This window comes from Panthera onca, chromosome B4 (genome assembly GCF_046562875.1).
Source record: "Panthera onca isolate mPanOnc1 chromosome B4, mPanOnc1 haplotype 2, whole genome shotgun sequence".
Taxonomy (NCBI): domain Eukaryota; kingdom Metazoa; phylum Chordata; class Mammalia; order Carnivora; family Felidae; genus Panthera; species Panthera onca.
In genome coordinates, this window is record NC_138345.1 from 141,191,310 (window position 1) to 141,218,924 (window position 27,615).

Consider the following 27,615-nt stretch of genomic DNA (forward strand, 5'->3'; position numbering starts at 1 on the left):
GTGTCTTACATGACGTCCTCAGACCGTAGTCATCTGTGTGTGGACCCTTTGACCAGCCTCTCCCTGTGTCCTCTGCACCCAGCTCCTGGCAGCCAATTTTCTGCTCTGTTTCTGGGAGTTTGATTTTTTTTTTTTTTTTTTTCTTGCTTTATTGGTGTCTCATCCCGCCATCTGCAGTTTAGGAGTCAGTCAAGGATTGGGAGGAATTTAATGCAGATGTGTGAGATTTTTGCTTCTTTTGGGTTTTTCCTTTCAGTTTCAGCCATTTTGATAGTCCTGAACTCTGACCTCTTTTCTTCCTGTAGTGAGATGCTTAGCACTGCTGTCACCTAGCACTGTTGCCTCATGCTCAGTGAGAGCTGGGCAGTGTCCGCAGGTCACAAGACATTTCAGTGCAGAGCTCATAGTTTGTTCTCCTTATACTGATTGTGCTCCCTCCAGTTTCTTTGTGTTTTTGGTTGTTCTCCAACACCTTCAGGTAGCCTTTTTTTTAAATATTTTGTGCAGTTTATAATTATTATCAGTAAGAAGATCAGTCAGATAGAAGCTGGAACCAGAACTGTCAGATCTGCACTTTTAAACCCTGTGCTATACATGCCTGACAGAGGAAGAGAAGGGAGACCACGGGGAACGTGGGGGTGTGTCCACTTGTGGAGGTGAGCACAGGAGATGGAAGCTGACCAGGAGTAGCTGTGGGTGCTGGACGGAACCAGGAGAGTGTGGTGTCGCAGAAGCTAAGAGAGGCTGGTACTTCACTGTGATAAGCTTTGGGATGTAGAGTGAGGGAAGGACTGAGAGGTGGTCCTGGGAATTCATTGGCTTCCTTCATTGGCTTCCTTGACAAAAGTGGTCTGGTGGCATGCTGGGGAGAGAGGTTTGATGGGAGGAGAGGGATTAGGGACGGTAAGTGCAGACAGCTCTTTAAGGAAGCATCGCGTCAACAGGGATTGGAGAAATGTCTATGGGGCAGAGGGGTGTGTGTGTGTGTGTGTGTGTGTGTGTATGTGTAAGTGTGTGCACACTGACGGGACTGTGCTAGCAAAGGAGGAGGGACTGGAGATACCAGAGGAGCAGTCTTGGGAAGGCATGAAGGGTGGGGTCCAGAGCATAGGTGGAGGTCTTGGTGGGAGCAAGGACCATTTCTCCATTGTAATAGGAGGGAATGCAGTGGATGTGGTGATTAGGGTTGGTAGGTTTGATGGAAGGAAGATGGGAGAGTTCACACTTGAAGCCTTGTGCTTTTTCTGTGAATTAAGGGGTAAGGTTATTGGAGAGTTGAAGAAAGAGTTGAAAGAAAGTATCTATTGCTTTGTAACAGAGCATCCCAACAATGATTGGGGACTTAAAATAGCAATCTTTGTTTTTGGTTATGAGTGTGGGTTGAGCCCAGTTTGGGCTGGTCCAGGCGTGGCCAGCATGGCTCCTCTCTGCTCCTTGTGTTGTCTGCCTGGCTTCTTGTATGATTGGGGCTTCAGCTGCATGTTTAGGCCTCTCTCCAGGGTTCTGTCAGCCTCAAGGAGGCCACATTGTCACAGGACTCCAAGAGGGCAAGACTGGCAGCTGGTTCTCAAAATGGCACCTGTCCTCTGCTGCCTTTTGGTGGTTACAGCAGGTCCCAGGAGTCACCCGATGGGTGGATAGACTTTATATTTTATGATTTTATTTTTTGACTTGACTTCTTGATACAAGGAGCTATGTAGAATTTGTACCCATCTGATATTTGTCACAGTTGTCTCAAGAGAGGGAAGCTAGCTTCTTAAGAGTTCGAAGGCTAAGCTGTATTTAATGTTCACTTGAGATGTGTGGTCGTTAATTTAAAACAAGTGAAACTCAGGCCAGGTTTCCTCACGGAACCCTCTCTGACCAACAACTTCCTGCTCCCTGACTAATGATAATTGATGACATTTATTGGGCACTTACTGTTTTCCAGGTATTTTGAGCACTTGATTCAGATTATCTTGCTTAATATTCACACTGTTCTTTGAGGTAAATACCATCATCATCTCCATCTCATAGCTGGGGAGACCGAGACATAGAGCTTAAGAAATGTAACTCAGGTCAGTATGTGGAGGCGCTGATGCAGGCCAGGCAGTCGCATCTGGAGCTGAGCTTGTAGCCACCTTGACGCACTGGCTGCAGACGTCACGTCTTCCACGCGTGACCGCCATGGTAGCTGACACACGCAGGCACTCTTGGTGCCTCTGGTTCCTTGCAGTGAACTTTGCCCTGGACAGTCCTCACGTCCACCCTAGGAGGATGTTATTTTTATCCCTGTCCACCAGGACACCCCAGGGCACAGGGGACCAGTGACTCTCTCCTCAGGGCTTGCAGGTAGGAAGCTCTCTGGGCAGGGTCCTTCAAGATTTACTGGAGGTCAGGCCTCTGGGGGTGGGGCTGTGTTTATGTCCTTTCTTCATTTGTTGCTGAGTAGAGGACACCCAGTGTCCTCTCTGTGGGCTGTTATCAGCATTGAAACCTTTCAGAGTTGGGGGGTGGGAGGGAGGGGAGGGTGGGTGATGGGTATTGAGGAGGGCACCTTTTGGGATGAGCACTGGGTGTTGTATGGAAACCAATTTGACAATAAACTTCATATATTGAAAAAAAAAAAAAAAGAAACCTTTCAGAGCTCCTCTTCAGGGATGTGCCCATCTGTGAGCCCACCGACCGCTCCCGTACAGCACTGAGATGGAAGTCATATGCCATAAAGTCGCCCTTCTAAAGTGTGCAAGTTAGTACATTCGCAAGTGCAGCCAGCACCACTGATTCCAGAACAGTTTATCACTCCACAGAGAAGCCCATTGGCTGCGTCATTTTTAAGACTTGCTCTTCTCTCCTCAGGGCCTCATTTCCCCTCAAGCCTACGAGACCCTCTTCTCACCCTTTCTTGGCTCTGCCGCATAGTCCTCCCTGGACCAGGCCAGCCCTGGTTGGTACCTTCATGTTATCTCCCTCCATCATGATAATTCTTTTTGCATCTCCTTTGATACCTCCTTTTTTTCTTTATTGACTGGACCAGTACCTGGTGTCATGTGGAGACTGAGAACTTGACTTTGCTGTCAGACAATCTGGGTTCAGGTTTTGAATTGATGTTTATTAACCTGTGGCCTTGGGCTAGTCCTATAATTATTGAGACCTCTGCTTTTTAACCTGTGAACTGGGATTAGTGGTAAACTCCCTGCTGCACTGAGTTGTACTGGGCTCATGCAATGCTTGCACACAGTAGAGTGTCCGTGAACCAGCTCTTGTCGATTCCCTTTCTTGTGGCAGGTGTAACCCTGCAGAGTTCCTCGAGTTAATTCTCTTGTGCTCTTGTTTGGACTCAGCTTTGTCCATTGCCCTGGCTTCTGCCCTGTGCTTGTTGGGGCTTTTTCTCTGCCTGTTTGGCAATGCTTTTTAGTCACATGTCTCCAGTTACTTGTCCTTCCAAGAGTCTCGGCCCAGCATGTGCCCTGCCTCCCCTTGGAGCTGGTTCTCCCAGGACCACAGTGTTGAGAACACATGCAGTGCAGGCATGGTCTGTTGTTTGTTGTGTGGGGCACGTGTACACTGGGGCCTTGCTGTGGTGTGTCTTTGGGTCCCTGTACAGGCAAGCCCAGATCTAGAATGGTTCAACTTAACATATTTTCAACTTTATGATGGTGTGAAAATGGCACGCATTCCATAGAAACTGTACTTGGAATTTTGAATGTACATCTTTTCCTGGGCTAGCGGTATGTGGTACGATCCTCCTGTGTTTCTGGGCAGCGGCCTCAGCTCCCGGTCAGCCCATCAGCACGAGGGCAACAATCATCTTGTACCCAGACCACCATTCTGTTTGTCACTTTGAATCCAGCATTCAGTATGTTAACATGTAGGTTGAGGAAGATCTACAGTTGATTCCTCTTCTCTGTCCTAGACCAGTGGTAGCAGTCATGACATCTCTCTGTCAGTGAGTCACATTTTTACTTGCATCACATACACATTGGACCAGGATTGCAGAACTAGTCAGTGGTGGAGGCTGGACTTCATGCCAGAGAACACCTCCCATGGTCAGGTCTGCTGCCCTGGTGGGTTCTTTGCTTGGGTTCTGTGTCTGTCTCCAGGAGGGAGGATGGGGGCCAGGTGCTTAGCATACGTGGGGAGAGTGCGTGCCAACAGTGCCAGTTGGCTCTATCCTTAACCAGGCAGAGTGGCCGTGATTACTAGCAGCGCGCAGACAGAAGGTCTTCAGCTTTCACTTTGAGTCTTCTCTTCGTCACACCCAACAGCCAGGAGGAAGCTCTTGAGAAAACCAGGAGAAGGTGAGAGCCCTCTCAGGCCCGACAGAGCTCTTGCTCAAGGTGTCTGGTGGGGCTGTGTATCGATCACCTTTATCAGACTTCGGTGGGAGACCAGCTGGGCTCCACCACCAAGGGGAGAAACGCGGCTTTTGGTAGCTCGGAGCCCCAGGAGTGTGCAGCCACCTAGGCAGGCTGTGGTTGGGTGGCACTCAGGCTGATGGCAAATTGTTGGCTTTTCCCTGTAGGCCAGGTGTGGGGTGGATGCTCCCTCTGCATGTGGGTCTCATCTCGTCCTCACAGCTCCTGGGCTGGGGTCAGCGGGGGCAAGAAGGCAGGCTAGCTCTCTGGCAGGGACACTGTCAGCCTGAAGACGCACTTTTACTTATTCTTCACAGTATTGGCCCACATAGTGTTAAAAAATGCAATTAGTTGTTGGGGCGCCTGAGTGGCTCAGTCAGTTAAGTGACTGACTCTTGGTTTCAGCTCATAAGTTCGAGCCCCATGTCGGGCTCTGTGCTGACAACATGGAGCCTGCTTGGCATTCTCTCTCTCCCTCTCCCTCTCCCTCTCCCTCTCCCTCTCCCTCTCCCTCTCTCTCCCTCTCCCTCTCCCTCCCTCTCCCTCTCCCTCTCCCTCTCCCTCCCTCTCCCTCTCCCTCTCCCTCTCTCCCTCTCTCCCTCTCTCCCTCTCTCCCTCTCTCCCCCCCCACTCATGCTGTCTCTTTCTCAAAAATAAATAAATACACGCACTTAAATTTGTTGTTGAGGAGGGCGACTGTTGGGATGAGCACTGGGTGTTGTATGGAAACCAATTTGACAATAAGTTATATTTAATATAAAAAAATAAGTTAACATTTGAATAGATTGGGGGATTTAAGAAAATCTGGGTTTCTGGCCTTTCTTGTAGAAACTGGCAGATGTGTCCTCGTGCCCTGTGTCCCTGCAGGCCTGTAGGCGGCTGCCATGGATCTTCCCTGCTCCTGCCCATGGACGGCCCTGTGCTTCTCCTGCAGGCTTCACTCCTCCTTCTGTCTTCCCTGGCTGCTTCCTTCCACTTAACACCTTCCTGTTCTACAGGCCTTTTTTGCGTTGTAGCCCTTGCATTAGGATGTGGCCGAAGAACTGGAAATTCGGTGACTGGGCGCTCTCCTATTGCCATTGTAGGACAGCTCTTGCTCCAGAAGCGTAGGGTTTGGGTTGTTCGCTTCTTAGTGGAGCTAGCTTCCTTTCTAAAAAATTCTTTTGCATCCTTCTGGCACGTGGAGTTAGCTAGGCTGTGCTTTCCTGTTTTCTGACCACAACACTCGTGCACTCGTTCTCCAGGAAGACTCTCCGCCTTTTTCTTGGCCCCTCTTTCTGGGGACACCTACCAGAGTTAGGAGCTGGGAAGCTGCATGCAGAAGAGGCAGCCGGCTCAGCTGTCAGCAGCTGCTCCCTCCTCAGCCTGCTGACCCCTCCTGCTCTTGGAGACGGGCAGGCTGGGGAAGGAGTTTGATTGCAGCCCTCCCACCGGCACTTGTTTTGGGGTCCAGTTTTTCTCTCTTGTTTCCCCATTTATTTATTTTGCTAGAAAGTGTTTTCCTGTAGAATTTCAAGTTTATTTCTATATATTTGTATGTCTGATTCTCTAATACAGCTTTTTAAAGAAGTGGCTGTTTAATTGCTAACACAGTAACAAATATATGGGGCTTCTAATTAAAAAATCTATTCTTACATGGAGCCTCCCATCTTCTAGTTCTATTTCAAAGAAACAACTATTTTTGAACTTTTAATAGCTGTTTAATTCTGATAGTTAACTTCCATAAGTTAATAATAATAAAAACTAGTAGCAGCTCGCATGTATCAAGGCTTTTCACGTGTCAGGCACCTTTCTAAGATCTTTACATTGATTTCTTTCAGTTCTCACTGGCAGTGTACAAGGCAGGTGTTGTTACCCACCTTTTGTAGATGAGGAAAATGAGGCACAGAGGCTAGTTGACTTGACCAGGGCCTCTGTTTTTTGTCTTTTAATTTTTAAATTCTGGTAAAAATATATGTAACAAAAAACTTATCATTTTAATAATTTTTAAGTGCATAGTTCAGGGGCACTAAGTACATTCACATTGCTGTGCACCCACCCCACTACCTGTCTCCAGAACTTCTCCATCTTCCCAAACTGGAACTCCCTCCCCATCAGACGCTTACCCCCCCCCCCCCCCCCAGAACCCTCCCCAGCACCACTGTCTCTACTCTCTGCTTCTGTGAATCTGACCACTCCAGATTCTGGCACCTCCTATAGACGTGAAACCACACAGGATTGGTCTTTCTGTGATGGCTTCTTTCACTGAACACAGTGCCCTCAGGGTTCACCTGTGGTGCAGCAGGTGTGAGGAGTTCTTTCCTTTTTATTTTTATTTTTGAGAGAGAGAGAGAGAGAGCGAGTGAGCGCACATGTGAGCGGGAGAGAGGGGCAGGGGAAGAGAGAGAGAATCTTATTTTTATTTTTGAGAGACTGCAAGAGTTGGGGAGAGAGGCACAGGGAGAGAGAGAGAATCTTAAGTAGGCTTGACGCTCAGCACAGAGCCTGACACGGGTCTTGGGATCATGACCTGAGCTGAAATCAAGAGTTGGATACCCAACTGACTGAGACACCCAGGCGCCCCAGAAGTTCCTTATTAAGGCTGAATAATACTCCATTATATAGATGGGCCACAATTTGTTTATCCCTTTGTCCATCAATGGTTATTTGCGTTGCTTCCACCTTTTGCTGTTGTCAACTTCTTCTTTTTTTAAAAAATACTTGTTTATTTTGAGAGAGAGAGAAAGCACGAGCAGGAGAGGGGCAGAGAGAGGGAGAGAGAATCCCAAGCAGGTCCATGCCCAGTGTGGAGCCTGATGTGGACCTCGATCCCATGACCATGAGATCATGACCTGAGCCAAAATCAAGAGCTAGATGCCCAACGAACTGAGCCACCCAGGTGCTCCATCAGCTTGTTTCTTGATATGGTCACAGGAAGACCCTCTTGGGGGTTCTGTGCTATGAACTGTTTTGTGTGTCCCCAAGATTTGTATGTTGATGCTCTAACCCCCAATGTGATCATATTTGGAAATAGGACTTTTAGAAATGTAACCAGGGTAGGGGCACCTGGGTGGCTCAGTCAGTTAAGCGTCAGACTTAGGCTCAGGTCATGATCTCGTGGTTTGTGAGTGAGAGTCCTGCGTTGGGCTCTGTGCTGACAGCTCAGAGTCTGGAGCCTGCTTCGGATTCTGTGTCTGCTTCTCTCTCTGCCCCTCCCCCACTCGTGCTCTGTCTCTATCAAAAATAAATAAATGTAAAAAAAAATTTAGAAGTGTAACTAAGGTTAAATGAGGTCATATGGGTGAATCCTAATTCAGTGGCCTTAAAAGTAGAGGAAGAGAGAGGCCTCTCTCTTCACATGCACACACCAAGGCAGCCGTCTGCAAGCCAGGAAAGGACTTGCGCCAGAGCCACGTTGGCCCTAATCTTGGACTCCCAGCCTCCAGGACTGTGAGAAAGGAAATTTCTAGTTGTTTAAGCTTCCCAGTCTGTGCTGAGCTCAGCCACCCTGGCCCCTTGTGAGGATCAAGGCAAATTGGCAGGAGCAGAGATGACCCTGAGGAGTTATAAGAACCATTAAACCTGGCTGGCTCAGTTTGTGGAGCATGCTAGTTTTGATATCGGGGTTGTAAGTTCAAGTCCCACGTTGGATGTAGAGATTACTTAAAAAATAAAATCTTTAGGGGCTCCTGGATGGCTCAGTCGGTTGAGCATATGACTCTTGATTTTGGCTCAAGTCATGATCTCACGGTTCCTGGGATCAAGCCCCGTGTCAGGCTCTGGGCTGACAGTGCAGAGCCTGCTTGGGATTCTCTCTCTCCCTCTCTCTCTGCCCCGCCCCTGCTCATGCTGTATCTCTTTCTCTCTCTCAAAATAAATATTTAAAAAAATAAACCTTAAAAAAAAAACAACCAAAATCTTTAAAAAACAAAACATCTGTTTTGACCCAGCTTAGAGATCCTTTTAATTGTCAGGCTCCTTGTTGGGTAGCTGGAGCCCCCAAACTATAGAATGGAGGTGCCTGCCCTACTTTGCTTTCTGACCATAACCATGGGTCTTAGCTTCTAGAAAATTTTTCAGGCCCAGGAAGTGATTGAGGATAGATGCCCATGGCCCTCTGCCTGCCTCAGGGAGAAGAGGATATCATTCTTAGAAGGTCGGACTCTGAAGCTCAGCTCCATTAACCTTTGGACCTGCTATGATACCCCATTGGGTGACCGTGCAAGACATTGCTGAGTCCTCTACTGTTAGACAGCCTGACCACTGTGGTCGTAAAAGAACATCTCCCATTCCTCTGCTGTCTGACACTTCCACTGGCTGATTATGTCTTGGGGATGGTCACTGAAAGTACTCCTAGGGTTGATTCACCAAGGAGCCCCATCCAGTCTGGGTGACTTGTCCCAGAAAGCCTTCAAACATCCCTCTTTCCAGGGACTGGTTAGATGTGCTCCATCTTAAACTGGAGGAATCTGGCCTCCCACATCCAGGGGAAGTCCCACCGTTGGGCATTTGGCAGAGACTGGTCTGTGTGGCAAGGGCAATAGTTATCTTCTCTTAGATTTGGTGATCTCCCGTGAAAGGCCCCCAGGACTTTTAGAATGTAGCTTACTAGGCCAGAGTTTTCTGATGGGTAGTTACACACATACCTACACATATGCACAAGTAGAGATAATTATGTAATGAATCTTTATGTACCCATTACTCAGATTTGTCAGGGAGCAAGAATGTCCTGTCCCCATCAGGGTCCTTCTGGCCAGACTAAGGATCAAATAGACAGGAGAAATCAAATTTAATTTTGATGTAGGTAGGGGGAATCCAAACAGACATAGAAATTCCAAAGATAGTATAAACTACCAAAACTGAAACAGGAAAAAATATAAAACTTGAGTAGACCAATGACCAGTAAATAAATTGAATTAATTAGTAACAAAAAGTCTCCCCCCAAAAACGAGTCCAGGACTGGTTGGCTTCCCAGGAAATTCTACCAAACATTTAAAGAAGAGTTAACACCTATTCTTTTGAAGCTGTTCCAAGAAATAAAAATGGAAGAAAAACTTCCAAACTCATTCTATGAGGCCAGCATTACCTTGATTCCAAAACCAGATAAAGACCCCACTAAAAAGGAAAACTGTAGACAGTTTCCCTGATGAACATGGATGCAAAAATTCTCAACAAGATACTAGCCAACCGGATCCAACAATACATTAAAAGAATTATTCACCATGACCAAGTGGGATTTATACCTGGGATGCAGGGCTGCTTCAGTATCCGCAAATCAATCAATGTGATACACCACGTTAATTAAAGAAAAGACAAGAACCACATGATCCTCTCAATATATGCAGAGAAAGCATTTAACAAAATACAGCATCCTTTCTTGATAAAAACCCTCAAGGAAGTAGGGAAAGAAGGATCATACTTCAAGATCATAAAGTCATATACAAAGGACCCACCACTGATACCATCCTCACTGGGGAGAAACTGAGAACTTTCCCCCTCAGGTCAGGAACACGACAGGGATGTCCACTCTCGCCACTTATTCAACATAGTATTGGAAGTCTTAGCCTCTGCAATCAGACAACACAAAGAAATAAATGGCATCCAAATCGGCCAGGAGGAAGTCAGACTTTCACTCTTTGCAGATGACATGATACTCTATATGGAAAACCAAAAAGATTCCACCAAAAAACTGCTAGAACTGATCCATGAATTCAGCAAAGTTGCAGGATATAAAATCGGTGCACAGAAATTGGTTGCATTTCTATACACCAATAATGAAGCAGCAGAAAGTGAAATCAAGGAATTGATCCCATTTACAGCTGCACCAAAAACTATAAAATACCTAAGAATAAATCTAACCAAAAGAGGTGAAAAGCCTATACACTGAAAACTATGGAAACCTTATGAAAGAAATTAAAGAAGACGCAAAAAAATGGAAAAATATTCCATGCTCATGGATTGGAAGAACAAACATTGTTAAAATGTTGATACTACCCAAAGCAGTCTACACAGTCAATGCAATCCCTATCAAATTAACACCAGATTCTTCACAGAGCTAGAACAAACAATTCTAAAATTTGTATGGAACCACAAAAGACCCCGAATAGCCAAAGCAATCTTGAAAAAGAAAACCAAAGCTGGAGGCATCACAATCCTGGACTATTACAAAGCTGTAATCAGGACCGTATGGTACTGGTACAAAAGCAGACACTTAGATCAATGAAACAGAATAGAGAACCCAGAACTGGTCTCACAAACATAGGGCCAGCTCGTCTTTGACAAAGCAGGAAAGAATATCCAGCGGAATAAAGACAGTCTTTTCAGCAAATGGTGCTGGGAAAACTGGACAGTGGACATGCAGAAGAATGAACCTGGACCACTTTCTTACACCATACACAAAAATAAACTCAAAATGGTTGAAAGACCTAAGTGTGAGACAGGAAGCCATCAAAATCCTAGAGGAGAAAGCAGGCAACAACCTCTTGGACCTCACCCACAGCAACTTCTTACTCAACATGTCTCCACAGGCAAGGGAAACAAAAGCAAAAATGAACTATTGGGACCTCATCAAGATAAAAAGCTTCTGCACAGAGAAGGAAACAATCAGCAAAACTAAAAGGCAACCGCTGGAATGGGAGAAGATGTGTGCAAATGACATATCAGATTAAGGATTAGTATCCAAAATCTGTAAAGAATTTATCAAACTCAACACCCAAACAACAAATAATCCAGTGAAGAAATAGGCAAAAGACATGAGTAGACTTTTCCAAAGAAGACATCCAGATGGCTAACAGACACATGAACAGATGCTCAACATCACTCATCATCACGGAAATACAAATCAAAACCACAATGAGATGCCACCTGACACCTCAGAATGGCTAACATTAACAGCTCAGGAAACAACAGATGTCGGCGAGGATGCGGAGAGAGAGGATCTCTTTTGTGCTGCTGGTGGGAATGCAAACTGGTGCAGCCGCTCTGGAAAACAGTATGGAGGTTCCTCAAAAAATTAAAAATAGGGGCGCCTGGGTGGCTCAGTCGGTTGAGCATCCGACTTCAGCTCAGGTCACGATCTCGCGGTCTATGAATTCGAGTCCCGCGTTGGGCTCTGGGCTGATGGCTCAGAGCCTGGAGCCTGCTTCCGATTCTGTGTCTCCCTCTCTCTCTGCCCCTCCCCCGTTCATGCTCTGTCTCTCTCTGTCTCAAAAATAAATAAACGTTAAAAAAAATTAAAATAGAACTGCCCTACGACCCAGCAATTGCACTACTGGGTATTTATCCAGAGGATACAGGCGTGCTGTTTCGAAGGGGCACGTGCACCCCAATGTTTATAGCAGTGCTATCACCAATAGCCAAAGTATGGAAAGAGCCCAAATGTCCACTGACAGATGAATGGTTAAAGATACAGTATATATATATATATATATATATATATATATATATATATGTGTGTGTATGTGTATATATGTGTGTGTATATACACATATATATATGTATGTATATACACATACATACAATGGAGTATTACTTGGCTATCAAAAAATGAAATCTTGCCATTTGCAACAACGTGGATGGAGGGTCAGAGAAAGACGAATGATGCCTTCACTCATATGTGGAATTTAAGATACAAAACAGGAACAGAAGGGAAGGGAAGCAAAAATAATAAAAAATAGGAAGGGAGACAAAACATAAGAGACTCTTTAAATACAGGGAACAAACTGAGGATTGCTGGAGGGGTTGTGGGTGGAGGGATGGGCTAAATGGGCAAGGGACTTGTTGGGATGTGCACTTGGTGTTATAAGTGGGGGATGAATCACTGAATTCTCTTGAAATCATTACTGCACTATCTACCTAACTTGTATGTAAACTTAAAAAAAAAAAAGAAAAAAAGATACACTAAAAAGAGTTGAAAAATCAAATTTCTAGAAAATGGTGGGAAAGGTTCCACTACACTGTATATGAGAATTTGTAGCCTTATTAGTAGCAGTCATCATTAATAAAAATTAATATGATTTATTTTTTTTAAATATGAACAAATCAGGGGTGCCTGGGTGGCTCAGTCAGTTAAGCTCCAACTTCAGCTCAGGTTATGATCTCCCGGCTGGTGGGTTCGGGCCCCAAGTCGGTCTCTGTGCTGACAGCTCAGAGCCTGGAGCCTGCTTGGATTCTGTGTCTCCCTCTCTCTCTCTGCCCCTCCCCAACTTGTGCTCGCACACGCTCTCTCACTCTCTCAAAAATAAACATTAAAAAAAAATTTTTTTTAAATCATCTCATCTCAAAAACAATTTTTTTAAACAGCTATTAGGAAATAAATAAATAGCAGCTATTAGATACAGACCATAGGATGTCTCAGATGATAGACTTACCAGAAATAGACCTTAAAGCAGCTATAATAAATATGTTTAAAGACTTAAAGGAAAAGATAGTGATAATGAGTGAAAAAACAAAATTTCAGAAATAGAGATGGAAAGAAATTACACAGAAAAACAAACGATTTCTAGAACTGAAAAGTAAAATATCTGAAATAAAAATATACAGTGGATAGACTTAATAAAAAACTGAGACTGAAAAAGAAAATGTCAGTGAACCTAAGACAGATCAACAGAAACTAGCCAACCTGAAGAGAGAGAGAGAAAGGTTTTATTAAAAATGAGTAGAGCCAAAAATAAAGAAAAAAGAGAGAAAGAACAGAGCCTCAGTAACCTGTGGGACCATACCTGCAACTGGTAGTGGCCTACCATACCTGTACTGAAATCTCAGAGGAAAATGAAAGAATAGAGCATAAAAATACCTGAAGAAACTACACCCAGAGTTTTTCCAAATTTTGTAAAAGAACTTCATAAGAAAATAGCTCACGAGTCTCATCCCATTCCTGCCCCTTCATCATGCTTCCCTCCTCCCTCTCAACATAGCTATTTTTATTAATTTTCTGATTTACTGCTTCACTGAAAAATTTTTTTTGATACTTTCCAACATTTCTTGTTCAAAAGGTAACAAATTGCTATTGTGTCTTGTTTTTTTCATAAAACTCTTCCTTCTTTCTTTAAACAAACTTTTTACTAATTTTAAATACACAATAAAAGGACATAAATCGTAAGTGAATAGCTCACTGAATTTTCACAAAATAAACCCATCTATGCAACCACACCATCCATTTCAAGAAACTGGATTACTGGGGCACGTGGGTGGCTCAGTCAGTTAAGCGTCTGACTGTTGGTTTTGGCTCAGGTTGTGATCTTGTTAAGCCCAGGGTTAGGGTCTGCACTGGCAGCACAGAGCCTGCTTGGATTCTCTCTCTCCCTCTTGCACTCCCTCTCTCTCTTCGCCTCCCCTGTTCGCATTCTCTCTCTCAAAATAACCAAATATTTTTTTAAAGATTTAAGGGGAAAAAAAGGAAAAAGAAAAAAGAAACTGGATTACGAGCACCCAGAAGTACCTCTCATGTCCCCAAAGGTGCTAGCCAGTACTCCATTATGCGGACTTATCCCTAGTGGTGGACACATGTTGTTTCCAGTCTTTTGCTATTACAGATAATTCTGCAATGAAGAGCTCTTAACAAAGTGATTTAATATTTTTGCCAGCATATCTTTAAGACAGATTCCTAGATGTGGGATTGCTGGGTCAAAGGACAAATGCACATATAAATCCGCAAAATATAGACAAATCCTCCTCCAGAAGCATTGTATCATTTTTACATTTCTATTGGCAAGAGATCAGTTTCAACACAGACTTTTTTTTTTTTTTGAGAGAAAGAGACAGAGCACAAGCAGGGGAGGGACAAAGAGAGAGGGAGACACAGAATCCAAAATCCGAAGCAGGCTCCAGGCTCCATACCATCAGCACAGAGCCCCCAATGTGGGGCTCAAAACCACAAACTGCGAGATCATGACCTGAGCTGAAGTCGGATGCTTAACAGACTGAGTCACCAGGCACCCCTCAACACAGCCTTGTCAAAAGAAAATATAAACTTTTGAATTTCTGCCAATATGTAGGGTGATCAACTGTCCCAGTCTGCTGAGGACTGAGGGGTTTCCCAAAACAGAGGACTTTCAGTGCTAACACCTGGAAAGTCCTGGGCAAACCAGGAGAGTTGGCCATTCTACCAATATGGTAAGCAAAAAGTGGTGTCTCCATATAGCTTTGATTAGTATTTTTATTACAAGAAATGGTAAGCATCTATTCAACTATATAAGGTCCATTTTCATTTCTTTTCCATAAACTATTCCCATCTTTTGCCCATTTTTTTCTATCAGGTTGTTTTATTTTTCTTCTCAGTTTCTATTGGTAATTTTTTAGATATATTTTTAGTAATCTCTACACCCAACATGGGGCTCAGACTCACAATCCCAAGATCAAGAGCCACATGCTTCTCCAGCTGAGCCAGCCAAAGCCCCTCTACGAACGAGTATGTATGTATGTATATATAGTTTTTAGTTAAATTCCAGTTAGTGAACATACAGTGTGTGTTCATTAGTTTCAGGTGTAGAGTTCTTCTAAATATTTGAGATAAAAGCTCTTTGCTATGACAGAAGTTCAACATATCTTTCTCTTTGTCATTTGTCTTTTGACTTTGCTTACAGTGATTTTTGCAATGCAGTTTTTCTGTTGTTAATGTAATCAATTTCTGTGAATCTTCTACTGTTTCTAGATTCTGAGTCATAGTTAGAAAAGTTTTCCCCACTCCTAAGTTCTAAAGAAACTCACCTTTGTTTTTAGTACTCACATGGCTTAATTTTTTATATTATAACCCCTGATCTATTTGGAGTAATTATTTCATTGTTTATTTGACTATACAAGGGTTAAAATAAAAGAATAATATAAAATACTCACCATAAGGACTATGACCTATATAAGATACCTGTCTCCAGGAAAGGCGTATGTGACATTCACCCCAAAATGTGTCCCACGTATCATCACTCTATACCACTAGATTTTGTTTTTGTTTTCTTTTCACTTATTTTTGAGAGAGAGAAAGAACGAGTGGTGGGGGGAGGGGCAGAAAGAGAGGGAGAGAGAGAATCCCAAGCAGGCTCTGCACTGTCAGCTCAGAGCCCCAAATGGGTTTCAATCTCATGAACCAGGAGATGATGACCTGAGCTGAAACCAAGAACTGGATGATTAACTGACTGAGCCACCCAGGCGCCCCATTTTTGTTTTCTTTAAACATGTTCTACTTGGTTTAATACACTTGTCTGTAGGGGAAATACACTTGTCTGTAGGGTTTAATACACTTGTCTGTAGCCAAAGAGAAGCAATTCTACTATTTTCCAACAGCTACCGGAAGAAGCCCAGTGAGCAAATGAAGGTAGAATGAAAAAAAAAAAAAAAAAAGTTTGAACACCTAAGCAGACATCACACACTAAGAACCAGTCTACCTCAACAGAGAACTGAACCGAAACCTAAAGGAATAAACTGCTATGTGGACAGACATCCCCAGAGTTTAATGAAATAAGGATAGTTAACCCATCCTAGAATGTACATAAAATGGAAAGGGAATGTTTTAAAATCCAGGTCTTCTGTGGAAATTACATTAAAATCCATCAGATCCACACCTGTTCAGTTTTCCTACCTAAAAAAAGTTGTACCTAAGTCTAATCACCCTGTCAATCTCTTTACTGGAAACATGAGAGAAAGGGGAACAAGTTAACACAAAAGGAAGCAACTAGTGAAATTCGGAATGTAGGAATTAACAGGACTAATAACCAAATTTCTCCAACAAATCAATGATACAGAATGGGGAGGCACTCTAAGAATAAGAGATTTAAGAGACCCTCAACAAAGTGTGACACTTGGACTTTGGTTCAAAGAAACCTACAGAAGACACTTCTTAGGCTGAGTGTGGACCCATCTGCAGGCAGGTAAAATGGCATGATTGCTAGAATTCGTTTTTTAACGTTTATTTTTTTGAGAGAGAGAGAGAGAGAGAGAGAGAGAGAGCGAGCGAGCAGGGCAGGGGCAGAGAAAGAGGGAAACACAGAATTTGAAGGAGGCTCCAGGCTCTGAGCTGTCAGCACAGAGCCCGACACAGGGCTCGAACTCAGGATCCGTGAGATCATGACCTGAGCCGAAGTCGGACACTTAACTGCCTGAGCCACCCAGGGGCCCCATTAGAATTTGCTTGTAAATCCACCAGGGGAAAAAAAGATTGGGAGGAGTACAGATAGACAAAACAAGATTGGCAAAATGTCGTAACTGTTGAAACTATAGGGGCCAAAGGCAGGCTGCCCCAAGATAGACCACTTTGGCATGAAGATTATTTTGAGTTGAAAAGCAATCAAAACCCAGCAGATCCAAGAAGAGCTCTTTACCTCCCCCTCAAGTTTCCTAAAAAAAAATTTAGATAGAGGACCTCCTCCAGGAAGAGATTTATCACTATGAAAACTACCTCATACTATGAACTAGGTACAGCAGACGGGGAGAAATCTAGCAAGGCCCGTTTGATCCAAGTCCTCTCTGGGTCCCACTGTTCCGGGGGAGCAGCAAACATTTCTTTACAAAACATTTCCTCTTTTTCACCTTCCTGTGAATTGCATCCCTTCCCCCCTTTGACATCCCAAACTCCCACCCCATTCTCCTTATTTCAGAATGACATATATACCAGTTTGACCATCTTTGGAATTTCGGGGGGGGGGGGCAGTTAGGGGTTTTTGGTTTGTTTGTTTTTTTTTTAATTTACATCCAAGTTAGTTAGCATATAGTGTAAAAATGACTTCAGGAGTAGAATCCAGGGATTCATCCCCTACATATAACACCCAGTGCTCATCCCAACCCATGTCCTCCTTAATGTCCCTTGCCCATCTGGCCCATCCCTCCACTCCCAACCTCTCCAGCAACCCTAAGTTTCTTCTCTGTATTTAAGAGTCTCTTATGTTTTGTCCCCCTCCCTATTTTTATATTATTTTTGCTTCCCTTCCCTTCTGTTCCTGTTTTGAATCTTAAAGCCCACATATGAGTGAAGTCATATATTTGTCTTTCTCTGACATTTAGCATAATACTCTCTAGTTCCATCCATGTTGTTGCAAATGGCAAGATTTCATTTTTTGATAGCCAAGTAATACTCCATTGTATGTATGTGTGTGTATACACACACACACACACACACACACACACACACACACACACACACACACACATATATATATATACTGCATCTTCTTTATCCATTCATCTGTCAGTGGACATTTGGGCTCTTTCCATACTTTGGCTATTGGTGATAGCACTGCTATAAACATTGGGGTGCATGTGCCCCTTCGAAACAGCACACCTGTATCCTCTGGATAAATATCCAGTAGTGCAATTGCTGGGTCATAGGGCAGTTCTATTTATAATTTTTTGAGGAACCTCCATACTGTTTTCCAGAGCGGCTGCACCAGTTTGCATTCCCACCAGCAGCACAAAAGAGATCCTCTCTCTCCGCATCCTCGCCGACATCTGTTGCTTCCTGAGCTGTTAATGTTAGCCATTCTGAGGCGTCAGGTGGCATCTCATTGTGGTTTTGATTTGTATTTCCGTGATGATGAGTGATGTTGAGCATCTGTTCATGTGTCTGTTAGCCATCTGGATGTCTTCTTTGGAAAAGTCTACTCATGTCTTTTGCCTATTTCTTCACTGGATTATTTGTTGTTTGGGTGTTGAGTTTGATAAATTCTTTACAGATTTTGGATACTAATCCTTAATCTGATATGTCATTTGCACACATCTTCTCCCATTCCAGCGGTTGCCTTTTAGTTTTGCTGATTGTTTCCTTCTCTGTGCAGAAGCTTTTTATCTTGATGAGGTCCCAATAGTTCATTTTTGCTTTTGTTTCCCTTGCCTGTGGAGACATGTTGAGTAAGAAGTTGCTGTGGGTGAGGTCCAAGAGGTTGTTGCCTGCTTTCTCCTCTAGGATTTTGATGGCTTCCTGTCTCACACTTAGGTCTTTCAACCATTTTGAGTTTATTTTTGTGTATGGTGTAAGAAAGTGGTCCAGGTTCATTCTTCTGCATGTCCACTGTCCAGTTTTCCCAGCACCATTTGCTGAAAAGACTGTCTTTATTCCGCTGGATATTCTTTCCTGCTTTGTCAAAGACGAGCTGGCCCTATGTTTGTGAGACCAGTTCTGGGTTCTCTATTCTGTTTCATTGATCTAAGTGTCTGCTTTTGTACCAGTACCATATGGTCCTGATTACAGCTTTGTAATACATCTTGAAGGCCAGGATTGTGATGCCTCCAGCTTTGGTTTTCTTTCTTTCTTTCTTTCTTTCTTTCTTTCTTTCTTTCTTTCTTTCTTCCTTTCTTTCTTTCTTTTTAAAATTTTAATGTTTATATATTTTTGGGGGTGGGAGGGGTACAGAGAGAGAGGGAGACACAGAATCTGAAGAATCTGAAGTGGGCTCCAGGCTCTGAGCTGTCAGCACAGAGCCTAATGCGAGGCTTGAACCCGTGAACCGTGAATTCATGACCTGAGCCGAAGTTGGACACTCAACCAACTGAGCTACTCAAGCACCTCCTGGTTTTCTTTTTCAAGATTGCTTTGGCTATTCGGGGTCTTTTGTGGTTCCATACAAAGTTTAGGATCGTTTGTTCTAGCTCTGTGAAGAATGCTAGTGTTTTTTTAATAGGGATTGTATTAAATATGTAGATTGCTTTGGGTAGTATGAGGAAAAAAAACTTCTTAAGATTTTACTTTTAAGTAATCTCTACATCCAGTGTGGGGCTCGATCCCATGAACCATGAGTAAGATCCTAATCTGAGCCAAAATCAAGAGTCAGACGCTTAACCAACTAAGCCACCCAGGCGCCTCCTAGCTGCTTTTTAATTAAAAAAAAATTATAGTTACATTTTTTGCTGCTTTGTATGTCTAATAATTTTTTTATATGTTGGTATCTGGATTATGATCTTGAGTTTTGTTCTGGCAGATGGTTAAGTTATTGGAAGATCATTTTGATCCTGTCAGGCTTGGCCTTACTCTTTGAGTAGTGTATTTTGGATTTGAACTTTGTGTTTGGCTATGGCCTTTGCTCCAGGTTGTAATTTTTACTCTGCTGGCAGGGCCTTACTGGGATGTTTGCTGTGTACCTCGTGGTGCTCTGTCTGCCTGGGTTGGAACTGCCAATACCTCTCCAGTGACTGGGTCTGTGTAGCTGGACACCTCTTTGTACTTTTTTACTTTGCAACCATGTAAATATTTTACATAAGTTGAAAACAAAATTAAATAAAAAACAATAGCAAATAGGCAACCCCCCTCCCCCAGTTAAATATAAATATATTCTAATAAACATTGGTTCAAAGTTAGAATAAACAGGCCTAAAGTCAGTCTTACTGAAATACTTTCTTACTTTGAAAACTGTATAAAGTGCTGAAAAGCCAATGTTGAATTATTTAGCTTAATAATTTAAAGTGCTAGATGTAAAAAGAGTTACCTATCTAGAAGATGATAACACTGATTTGTGGCTTAGCACACTTTATTGTCTTTTTAAAAAAAGGTTTTTTTTCAAGTTTATTTCTTTATTTTGAAAGACAGAGAGTGTGAACAGGGGAAGGGCAGAGAGAGGGAGAGAGAGAATTGCAAGCAGGCTCCACAGTGTCAGTGCAGAGCCCAATGTGGGCCTCAAACCCACGAACTCTGAGACCATGACCTGACCGAAACCAAGGGTCAGCCATTTAACCAACTGAGGCACCCAGGTGCCTCGTGTCTTTTTTTTGAGAGAGAGAGAGAGAGAGAGAGAGAGAGAGAGAGAGAGAGAGAACCAATGGGGGCGTGGTGGAGAGTGAGGTGGTGTTAATGTATAGTTATGAAACTGGACAATTGCATTGAGATCCTTCTCATATGGATTCTTTGGAGTGATATTCAAACCATGGCACTAGTTACCCAGATGTAGAATGGGTTGTATCATCAATTCCATTCTCTCTAACACGAGCAAAGACAAGGGAATTTTTAGTTCCTTAATCATAAAATAATTTGATAATAATAATCGTAAAATCTGATAATTTGAATACTAAGTAAAGATTCTGATTTTCGTTTTCCTTTCCTCTACTGTTTTGGTAAGTTAACTTTACAAAGGCAGAACTTAAAATAAGTTTTTTTTTTTTCTTATTTTCCAGGTGAAGAGATTATAAATCTTCCCCTGAATGAAAAAATCTTTCTTAAAGTTGCATATAGTCCAAGAAAAAAAACCCAAATGTTTTTATATTTTGTTTGAATTCAAACATAAACAAGAAGTTTTCATAGAAGGTAAGATAATTTTCCTTTTTCATTCTTTTTTGTAATTTATGTAAATATACCGTATAAGTGGAAGTTCAAAGATGGATGACAGCAAAATTAGCTTAGAAGGTGTTGTATAATTATTGTCTTTTGGTTGTTTTTGATCCTTCTGTATCTGGTTTTAATTGCTCTGCTGTGGAAAAGTCACTTAGTCTCTGTAGTACAAAAAAACAGGGAGAGTCGTGTGTAGTGAGGCACATTCTCACTTGGGGGGAACACGTGAGACAGGGCACAGACACTGTCACGGTTGCCATCCAGAACATACACTCCTCTTACAACATGAAAATTGAGGAGAGGGCTTGATTTCCTGCAGTGTAACATGCTGTCAAAAGGCTCGCCATTGCAATCCAGTTAGATGCTGAGTAAATTGCAACAAATGTAACTTCTTTTTGGGGGGAAGGGGCAGAGAGAGAGGGAGACAGAGGACCCAAAGCGGACTCTGCACTGAGAGCAGAGACTCCAGCATGGGGCTCAAACTCACGAACTGTGAGAGCATGACCTGAGCCAAATCTGGACCCTTAAACGGCTGAGCCACTCAGGTGCCCCACAATAAATGTGATTTCTTGTGAGCACTTCGGTACATTAAAAGCTGAGATAAGTCTCCAAAGGCCAATAGAGAAAAAAAATTTTAAAAAGGAACAATGAGGGGCACCTGGGTGGCTCAGTAGGTTAAACATCTGACTTCAGCCTAGGTCATGATATCACCGTTCCCACGTTGGAGCCCTGTGTTGGGCTCTGTGCTGACAGCTCAGAGCCTGGAGCCTGTTTCAGATTCTGGGTCTCCTCTCTTTCTCTCTCCCTCTCTCTCTTCCTCTCCCTCTCCCTCTCCCTCTTCCTCCCCCCCCCCCCTCTGCCACTTCCCTAACTCCCCTAAGCTCTCCTTCTTTCTCTCTTGAAAATAAATAAACATTAAAAAAAATATGAACAATGAGCATTGTGATAGCTGTCCTTTGTTCCTCACTGAAGAAAACCAGTCCTCTTCAGAAGAAAGCATACTCAGTGTTGGCCCTCAGGATTTCTATAGAGTAATTTTTTTTTTAATGTTTATTTACTCTTGAAGGGGAGAGAGAGAGAGAGAGAGAATGTGAGTGGGGGAAGGGCAGAGAGAGAGGGAGACACAGAATCTGAAGCAGGCTCCAGGCTCTGAGCTGTCAGCACAGAGCCTGATGTGGGGCTCGAACTCACGATCTGTGAGATCATGACCTGAGTGAAGTTGGTTGCCCAACCGACTGAGCCACCCAGGCGCCCCTCTATAGAGTAAATTTAAGCAAACTTGAACTTAATAGTCAGAAGTCACACACCCTGGGAGGAAGTTAGCATGATTGGATGCCCCAAGGCCTGCAGATTGAATAACTGGATGCAGTATAGGGTGTTTGAAGTAATACAAAACAGAACACAAATTAGTAATGAAAAGCAAAGTAGCAAGATGATCCGAGAGGAACTTTCAGAAATGGAAATGATGTTGAAATTAAAAACTCAGTGTATGTGGATTAAACAGATTAAATGTGGCTGAAGACAGAATTTGTGAACTGTAGTATATGTCTGAAGAAATTACCAGCAGCACTGAGAGATGGGGAATGGAAAAACGAGGATAAGAGGACGGAGGATAGAATAAAAATGTGCCATAAATGTGTAGTTGGAATCCCAGAATGGAAGGGTTGGGAAAATGGAAGAGAGGCATCGTTCAAAGTATTAATAGCTTTGACTTTTCAGAAACTAGTAAGAGATATAAATCCACAGATTTAGAAGCACACTATGTACCAAGTGGTATAAACAAAAAGAAACCCACACCTATATATTGAAATCATTTTGCTCTTAAGCTGTAGGTAAAAGATAGATTTCCTACAAAAGAACATCTGTTAGGTTGACAACAGATGTCATTAGCATGAGTAGAAGCCAATAGAGAGAGGAATAGTTCGTCAAAGTGATAAGCGAATATAAATTTCAGTATAGAATTGTGTATCAGGTATATTTGGTAAAAACTCCCAACAATGGTACTGATAAATTTTTTAAAAATATTTTACTTATTTTTGAGAGAGAGAGCGAGCGAGCGAGCATGCACGGGAGGGGCAGAAAGAGAGGGAGACAGAGGATCCAAAGCAGGCTCTGCGCTGACAGTAGCGAGCCTGATGAGGAGCTCAAACTCATGAACTTTGAGACTGACCTGAGCTGAAGTTGGATGCTCAACCAACTGGGCTACCCAGGCATCCCTAATGTTTTTGATAAATGTTGAGCTAGTTCCTTTGGACTACCTTCTAACCTCCCACCCCCTACCTTTTGGAAAACAACTACAAGCGTTGGATTGAAGAAACAAAAACAAACAAGTGAGAATATAACAAAGAAGTTCTAGACCAAAACCAGAAAGTAAGAACCCAGATAATTTAAGCACTAGAGGGTCTGCCTTTGCTCCGAGGGCATTTGCTGATCTGGACAAAGTGGGACTTTGATTTCAGAGGTCTTGTAGGGTAGGAAGAGTAGGAGTTAAGATCCACAGTCTTCTCAAGGTGGGGAGCCCAAAGGAGACTCTCACCGTGTGAGACGGGCTCTGAAGGCTCTATCCTCAGAGCAAGAGTGAACTAGAAGCAGATCTACCTCACTCTATCCCTCCCTACTACCACCTGGTTGTCTTTTACTGTTAAACACAGCAGGAAAAAAGTGGGGGGGAAGTGCTTGCAGCTATGGGTTAGCCTTTGTGAGGATTTATAACCTAGGTTCACATTGCCTGTAGTTCAGGGAAATCAAGCACAAATTTAGTTAAAGATTTTCTGGTTTGGTTTATGCCTTCAGGCATCCTGCAGGAGCAAACATAAAACCTCTGTGGAGGAAGTTACCTGTATCCTAAGATGTGAAAAAATCCCTATAGATATTTTTTAAGGACGTGGATTTGTGCACAGACAAAACTGACCAAGCACACAAGGAAATAAGGCACCATGAGTAAAACCCAAAATCTGAAGCCTTCCAAGACTTCATTTTTGGAATTATCAGAAATAAACTCTCAACACAAGCATGCTGTTTATTTTTAAATAAGTATTTGAAAAAATAAAAATATCTGTAGGAAAGTATAATAAGTGGTCTATAATATTTGAAAAACAAAACAAATAGAACTTCTAGAAATCCGGATTGCAGTATCCACTGTTAAGAATTTCACGTATAGGCTTCATACTGAATTATATATAGTGAAGAGAAGAGCTGGGACAGAAGGCAAGGTGCACACTCTGGTCACTCAGTTAGCCCCTCTGAGCTTCAGCTTGTGGAGCCCAGGCCCTGTTCCAAGAGGCAGGCTGGCACAGTGTGTTTCTGACAGTCTCAGGTGGCTGCAACTTGGCTTTGAATGCATTGCATAGATCTGTGTAAATTATTCTTCTACAGTCATTTTAATTTACCTTTGTGGTTATTTCTTCTCTTCGCTTTTAAAAAAAATACTTAATTTTGAGAGAAGAGAGAGACAGAACAAGCAGGGGAGGGGCAGAGAGAGAGAGAGAGGGAGAGAGAGAATCCTAAACAGGCTCTGTGGTGTCAGCAAAGAACCCAGCCCGGGGCTTGACCTCATGAACCATGAGATATGACCTGAGCTGCAATCAAGAGTTGGGACGCTTAACCAACTGAGCCACCCAGGCATCCTTCTCTTCTGATTTTCTGTTTTTGCTCATCTGTTCCTCCAACCCCAACCCTTTTTTAGAATTGACTCTTTTATTTTTTAAGTTTGTTTATTTTTGAGAGAGAGCGAGAGAGAGCATAAGCAGGGGAGGGGCAGAGAGAGAGAGAAGGAGAGAGGGAGAGAGGGAGAGGGAGAGAGAGGGAGATAGGGAGAGGGAGGGAGGGAGGGAGAGAGAGAGAGAGAGAGAAAATCCCAAGCAGGTTCCTTACTATTAGCGCAAAGCCTGATGTGGGACTCGACCTTACGAACCGTGATATCATGAGCTGCGCCAAAATCAAGAGTCGGTTGCTTAACCAATGAACCACCCAGGCGCCCCAGACCCTTTTTTTGATCTTTCTTCCAGTGCAGTGTGTCCATTATAGACATGGTGTCATTTGTTGATTGGGCAAAAATTACTGCTCTCCGTGGACTCGAATTGCCATTTTTTTAGGCCAAACAGAATTCCAGTGGTACATTGGTAAATGTTTAACAACTGGCTTTCTGGAAGAGTAAAAAAACCTTGTTGTTTGAAGCATTTGTCGATTTCTATAGTGCAAATACTTCCATCATGTCTGATTTAAGTAGGCAGTGTGATGCCACCGAAGGTGGGGTTGGGAGAGGCATGAGCCTCTCTGGCCACTGTGAATCTGTCCTCTGTGGCAAGGTGACCTCATTTGTTTCTTTCTCTTCTTTGCAGTCAGAATCCATGAGGGTAAAATGTGCCAGCCACTGTTCTGGAGTCAGCCCTCACAGTAGCTCTGTGAGATGCTCATTATCCCTGGGTTACAGGGGTGGAATCCAAGGCATAAGAGGTCTTATAACTGGCCTCAGGTCATACAGCAGAGCCAGGGCTTTGATCATAAATTAAAACAACAACAACAAAAACCCAATTGATTTGTGGCCAGATGGGTACAGGGTGCATTCTGGATTCTAGTTTTTCTTAGGAACAGTTTCTACCACAGAACGTTTTTTTTCTGGAGAGCTCTGTTCATGGAACTATATGGGCTCATATGGGCAACATTTCTCTTTAGAATCTACCTTCTGTGTGATGGTTATGCTAACCTGTAAAAGTAAATAAAGAATTTCAGGTTCCTTTTGTTTAAATGTTGGATGAGCATCCAGAAGATTTTGGTAACAGTTTGGTTGACATTGCAGATGGACTGTGCAGGGCCTTGTCAGGGTGTGCCAGGGACCCTTGGGCTGTGTTGATACTTTGTGAATACCAGAGACGTCTCAAGCCAGTTCATGAGCCAATTATTTGTCCTAAAGATGCTGTCAGTGGTGGGTCGTTCAGTCATCTAGGGAAGGAAAATTATGACCTTCCATGTAGGTAAGTGCCAACTGACAAGATGCTAGCATCTCTGTGCAGAGTAGTGCACAATTGCTGGGATACCAGAAACCTTTGGAAGCCACATATGTACTGTAATCTGAGTAAGAGTTCCAGAATCAGGGGCACCTGGTTGGCTCAGTCAGTTAAGCATCCGACTCTTGATTTTGGCTCAGGTCATGATCTCATGGTTTGTGGGATTGAGCCCCATGTTGGACTCTGTGCTGACGGGGCAGAGCCTGCTTGGGATTCTCTCTCTCTGCTCCTCCCCACCTTGTGTTCTCCCTCTCAAATAAATAAACTTTAAAAAGTTATTATTTTTTTGAAGTGAAATGCTATCCTTAATACTGAGATTATGGCTTTCCTTTTTTTTTTAATATATTTAAAAAGTCATTGTTTCCTGCAATTAAGGTAATTATGGGTGATAATTTATCCTTTGCTTTCTTTTCGTTTCTTCCTTTGTGTCTTCACTCTCTCTTCCCTCCCTCCTTGTTTGACCTAGTTGAAAAGTTGGCAACCCTTTGTTGGTTTTCTCTTTTTTCTTTTCTTTTCTTTTCTTTTCTTTTCTTTTCTTTTCTTTTCTTTTCTTTTCTTTTCTTTCTTTCTTTCTTTCTTTCTTTCTTTCTTTCTTTCTTTCTCTTTCTTCTGTCTGTCTATCCATTCTGTGGGAGTGGGGGAGCACGGGAGGGGCAGAGAGAGAAAGAGAGAATCCTAATAAGCGCTGTCAGTGCAGAGCCAGCCCACAAACTGCGAAATTGTGACCTGAACCAAAATCGAGTCAGATGCTCAACTGACTGAGCCCCCAGAACCCCTCCCCACATTGTTTTTCTAAATTAAAAGAAAAAAAATGTACCTGCCCGCAAAAGCCCAATGTTTTGGAACTATGGAGCTGGGCCAGCTTTTCAGACAGGTCCCTTGTGCTTGGGTCAGTGAATAGGTGACTTGGTACACTTGATTTCTTAAATGGGGTGAGTTCTCAGAAGCCCTTGAATGTCTTACTCTTCTTACAGGGTAGATAACCTTACTAAACTTTCTGTTTTATAATTTAGAAGTAAACAAGTGGATGTTAAATTAGTTTGTTATTTCAGATTATAAATTATAAGTAAGTGGGTAATATGATTTTGGTTTAGTTTTGGTTTTATTTGTTGTACAGATTGTTCTGTTTGTAGTCTGTGATGGAATGCGTATGACCTGTCCCACCCACAGGGGGACCTGTGGTCCGTGGACTGTTGTGTGCAGACTCCTGTGTTTGCTGTGCTGGCTTCACACAGAGTGCCATCGATGACCCCTTTCCTCAGTGGGGGATAGTGCAGTGGGCACCTCAGTGCCTCTGTGAGTGGACCTGCTGGAGAGACACTGCCTGTGCCCTCATATGGAAAAAACAAGCCAACCGCTCCATGAAGGGGAGCTCCTAGATACCTGGAAGGACTTAATGACAGAGTTAATAATACTGGAGAGATACCTCAGTAGCCTGGGCAGTGACATGGTGATGTCTGGGGAAACTCTAAGGGGGCGGGGTTAAGAGGCAGTCTGGATAAGAGCAAGTGAGCTTGAGTGGATCTGTGTTGAGGCTGAGAGAGAGGCACAGGAGGATCATTGTACTGCTCTCGCTATAGTTAGGCATGCGTGAGATCTCCCAAAACAAGTTAAAAATACAAGAAAACAAGTAAAATCCCCAGCCACGTAGGAACAGTGATGAGGTGCAGATTTGACCTGGGACCTCTGTGGCTCCTGGTTGCTGGGGAACACTGAGCATCCCTACCCGTCTGTGGACTCTGTGAGAGAGAACCCTGCAACTGCTGCTCCGGGGGGGGGGGGGGGGGGGGGGGGCAGGGGATGCTCTGCAGGGTTCACGGAAGCATGATGTTCTCGGTCCCTCTCTCCCTTTTCTGGGGGTGCGCTCCGGGTCCAGGCGGCCTGGCTCCCTCGGCTGTTTTTTTCCTTCAATCTCCATCTCTCCCTACAAGCAGTCGTTGTGACGTGTTCATTGGATACCCTGTTCTGTGTCTGTGTTCCTAGGAATGCATGTTGTTTCGGGGTGTGCATATATTTTATTTTACTTTTATTTATTTTTTGGGGGGGGTCTTTT

General features: G+C 43.3%; 1 protein-coding gene across 6 annotated transcripts in view; it reads left to right on the forward strand.

The window, feature by feature from the left end:
• The window catches only part of PPP6R2 (protein phosphatase 6 regulatory subunit 2), an 80,575-nt gene that overhangs the window by 11,773 nt on the left and 41,187 nt on the right, over positions 1-27,615 (forward strand). For 5 of the 6 annotated variants that reach the window (XM_078449235.2, XM_078449237.1, XM_078449238.2 and 2 more), the window contains exon 2: positions 20,403-20,532. The gene's annotated coding sequence lies outside the window, so the exon portion shown is untranslated. Of the gene's footprint in view, positions 1-19,353; positions 19,432-20,402; positions 20,533-27,615 lie in introns of those variants that run through there. The other variant, XM_078449236.1, reaches the window with a different exon arrangement.